The sequence below is a fragment of the Oncorhynchus gorbuscha genome, linkage group LG19, assembly GCF_021184085.1.
Source record: "Oncorhynchus gorbuscha isolate QuinsamMale2020 ecotype Even-year linkage group LG19, OgorEven_v1.0, whole genome shotgun sequence".
Classification (NCBI taxonomy): Eukaryota; Metazoa; Chordata; class Actinopteri; order Salmoniformes; family Salmonidae; genus Oncorhynchus; species Oncorhynchus gorbuscha.
This window is the reverse complement of record NC_060191.1, coordinates 18,017,067-18,021,768: the sequence shown is the minus strand read 5'-3', so window position 1 is coordinate 18,021,768 and position 4,702 is coordinate 18,017,067.

Here is a 4,702-nt window from a genome sequence, read left to right as displayed (position 1 = left end):
TCCGAATGCACTTTTACACAGGGCAGCAGTCTCTGAGGGTAGAGTACTGGGTGGTAGCTGGCTAGTGACACGATCTAAGGTTCAGGGTAAGGTACTGGACGGAGGACATCAGGTGATGACTGTTTATCAGTCTGATGGCCTGGAAGATGTTCATCAGTCTCTCAGTCCCAGCTTTGATGCAGGCTTCTAGATGGAAGCAAGGTGAGAAGGCCGTGGCTCGGGTGGCTGAGGTCCTTGATTATCTTCTTGGCTTTTCTGTGACACTGGGAGCTGTAGTTGTCCTGGAGGGCAGGCAATGTGCTCCTGGTGATATGTTGGGCTGACCGCTGCACCCTTTGGAGTGCTCTGCGGTTGCTGGCGGTGTCGTTGCTGTACCAGGCGGCTATACAGCACAACAAAATACTCTCAATGGTCGATATAGAATGTCTTAGGGGCCAAGCCAAATTTCTTCAGCCTCCTGAGGTTGAAGAGACACTGTTGCGCCATTTCAGGTCCTCAGTGAACTTGAACCTTTTGATCTGGAAGGGGGGGGCATGCTCTCTCTGCTGTTTCCTGTAGTCCACAATCAGCGCCTTCATTTTGTTGACGTTGGGGGAAAGGTTATTTTCCTGGCACCACTCCGCCAGGTCACTCAATTGATCCCTGTAGGCTGTAGCATCATTGCTGGTAATCAGGCCTAGCACTGTTGTCTTCAGCAAACTTGAGGATTGGGATGGGGATGTGCATAGCCACACAGTCATGAGTAATCAGAGAGTACAGAAGAGGGCTGAGCACACACCCTTGTGTGGCCCCCGTATTGAGGATCAACGTGGTGGAGGTGTTGTTGCCTATATTCACCACCGGAGGTCAGCCTGTCAGTAAGTCTAGGACCCAGTTGCACAGGGAGGGATTCAGACCCTGGGCCCTGATCTTAGAGATTAACTTGGAGGTCACTATGGTGTTGAAGGCTGAGCCGTAGTTGATGAACAGCATTCTCACATAGGTATTCCTCTTGTCCAGGTAGGATAGGGCAGTGTGCAGTGCAATGGCAATTGCGTTGTCCGTGGATCTGTTAAGGCAAATTGTAGTGGGTCTAGGGTGTGATCCTTCACTAGCCTCTCAAAGCACTTCTTGATAACAGAAGTGAGTGCCCCGGGGCGATAGGAACAATGCCCCTTGACACCGTAGTGATCAATAACCCCGCCTGCTTGGGGGCTGCCGCTGTTTGCAGTACTAATTGTTACACCCTGAGGAACGGTATATACCATTATTGTCATGACCTAATGTTAACATATCGTACATGTACCTTATGTTGAGAGTAAATCATACTGTACCTCGTATATTGTCTTGTCTTCTGTTCACAAGATGGATAAATGACCAAAATGGACACAGGTTACCAAAGTTGTGAAAAAAGTGATTGATTACAAAAAGTGCTACTGAATGCCCTTGCTTTATGGATACAACTACAGAATGTGGTCCAGATGAATTCCCTTCTGCTGCCCAATCAGCTGCTGTTGATTGGATGGTGTCATGTTGGAAGGGACATTGTAGACTTGAATTCTACAGACCGTCACAATGTCATTATCAGCTAAATCAACACACTTCCTTGAGGTTCAGCTTTCCTTGTTTAGTCTAACTTGGCATGTTATGTATTGTTGCATTCATTAGAACTATTCGTTGGTGAAGCTGCAAAAATGATGTATTACTTGTTCAAAACAAATACATTTATAATACCTGTTAAGAAGTATAAACTCAAGCAATCCAAAGTGATTCCCAGCAGATCCATCTGGAGTATTATATATAATCCCAACTTGAGTTAGAGAGTCTCTCATTTCAAGCATTCCTTTTATTTCTTATACAGTGGGGCAAAAAAGTATTTAGTCAGCCACCAATTGTGCAAGTTCTCCCACTTAAAAAGATGAGAGAGGCCTGTAATTTTCATCATAGGTACAATTCAACTATGACAGACAAAATGAGAAAAAAATCCAGAAAATCACATTGTAGGATTTTTAATGAATTTATTTACAAATGATGGTGGAAAATAAGTATTTGGTCACCTACAAACAAGCAAGATTTCTGGCTCTCACAGACCTGTAACTTTGTCTTTATGAGGCTCCTCTGTCCTCCACTCGTTACCTGTATTAATGGCACCTGTTTGAACTTGTTATCAGTATAAAAGATACCTGTCGACAACCTCAAACAGTCACTCTCCAAACTCCACTATGGCCAAGACCAAAGAGCTGTCAAAGGACACCAGAAACAAAATTGTAGACCTGCACCAGGCTGGGAAGACTGAATCTGCAATAGGTGTTAGCTTGGTTTGAAGAAATCAACTGTGGGAGCAATTATTAGGAAATGGAAGACATACAAGACCACTGATAATCTCCCTCGATCTGGGGCTCCACACAAGATCTCACCCCGTGGGGTCAAAATGATCACAAGAACAGTGAGCAAAAATCCCAGAACCACACGGGGGGACCTAGTGAATGACCTGCAGAGAGCTGGGACCAAAGTAACAAAGCCTACCATCAGTAACACACTACGCCTCCAGGGACTCAAATCCTGCAGTACCAGACGTGTCCCCCTGCTTAAGCCAGTACATGTCCAGGCCCGTCTGAAGTTTGCTAGATTGGGAGAATGTCATATGGTCAGATGAATCCAAAATATAACTTTTTGGTAAAAACTCAACTCGTTGTGTTTGGAGGACAAAGAATGCTGAGTTGCATCCAAAGAACACCATACCTACTGTGAAGCATGTGGGTGGAAACATCATGCTTTGGGGCTGTTTTTCTGCAAAGGGACTAGGACGACAGATCCGTGTAAAGGAAAGAATGAATGGGGCCATGTATCGTGAGATTTTGAGTGAAAACCTCCTTCCATCAGCAAGGGCATTGAAGATGAAACGTGGGTGGGTCTTTCAGCATGACAATGATCCCAAACACACCGCCTGGGCAACGAAGGAGTGGCTTCGTAAGAAGCATTTCAAGATCCTGGAGTGGCCTAGCCAGTCCCCAGATCTCAACCCCATAGAAAATCTTTGGAGGGAGTTGAAAGTCCATGTTGCCCAGCAACAGCCCCAAAACATCACTGCCCTGGAGGAGATCTGCATGGAGGAATGGGCCAAAATACCAGCAACAGTGTGTGAAAACCTTGTGAAGACTTACAGAAAACATTTGACCTCTGTCATTGCCAACAAAAGGTATATAACAAAGTATTGAGATAAACTTTTGTTATTGACCACATACTTATTTTCCACCATAATTTGCAAATAAATTCATAAAAAATCCTACAATGTGATTTTCTGGATTTTTTTTTCATTTTGTCTGTCATTGTTGAAGTGTACCTATGATGAAAATTACAGGCCTCTCTCATCTTTTTAAGTGGGAGAACTTGCACAATTGGTGGCTGACTAAATACTTTTTTGCCCCACTGTATAAGGAGGCAATTTCCCCTGAGACATAGACATTTCGTTGAGACAAAAAGTTAAGTGATATACCCACAGAAAATTCCATTTAAGGATCATTAAGCCGTTTCGGGGGAAATTCTCATTTTATGACATTAAACAACTTCCAAGAAAAATGTATTTCTCAAGCGCACACACACACACACACACACACAAACCTACACACTCACAATTTTCGTTCTATGACATTAAACCAGATATTCCGTATCTGATTGTTTTTTGTCTGTAGAATACTGGACTGAAATTAATCCTATTTTCACTCTTGCATTACTGATTGAAAAGTGAAGTCGCTGTGACAAACACATTCAAGCACATTTGTCACAGCATACAACTTGAAGAGAGAAAAACTCGGCCATCACATTCAGCTAAATCTCTCTTCTTTTAAATAACTTTTTATTGCGATATCACTTCAGAGTCTAGTATCTGGGTTTCCAATGTCTCCCTCAGAAAGGAAATCAATGGTTATAGATATTTCACCCTAGATATGCTTAATATGAGTCTGAGTCACCTTTCTCTGAACACAAGATCATATGTTGATGTACCCTCCTCAATATGGCTTAGCAGGTCTCTGTCATTTGATAAATAGTGTTTTATACATTACAGGACATTGTAAGGCATCATGCGTAAATATGGTATAACCTATGTACAGTATAAGGTCCATTTTTGTGTTATTATGAGAGGATCCAGTCATCTCAGAGCTCATGAGGCTGAAAGAGACTAACAGAACCCTAACCAGTGATGAAAGATGAGGAGTGAATGGCCATACCAGGAAACCGATGCATGAGTGGGGTGAAAGAATCTTCCTACCGAGGTTTGGATATGTCACGCACTGACCATAGAGAGCCTTTCTTTTTCTATGGTATAGTAGGTCAGGGCATGACTGGGGGGTTTTCTAGTTATTATTTTCTATGTGGGATACTAGTTTAGTTTTTCTATGTTGGTGTTTGGTATGATTCCCAATTAGAGGCAGCTGGCTATCGTTGTCTCTAATTGGGGATCATATTTAAGTAGCATTTTTTCCACCTGTGTTTTATGGGATATTGGTTTGAGTTAGTGTATGCTACACCTCTTAGTTACGGTTCGTTGTTTGTTTCGTTCTGTCTTTGTTGTTTTGTGCGTTTCTAATAAATAATATGTGGAAAACATATCGCGCTGCAGCTTGGTCCGATAATTATTCCAGTGAACATGACAGAATATGGACATGGGAAGGAGTGATGGGGAGATGCGAAACCCTTCCTTGGCGACAGATGGAAGGAGATT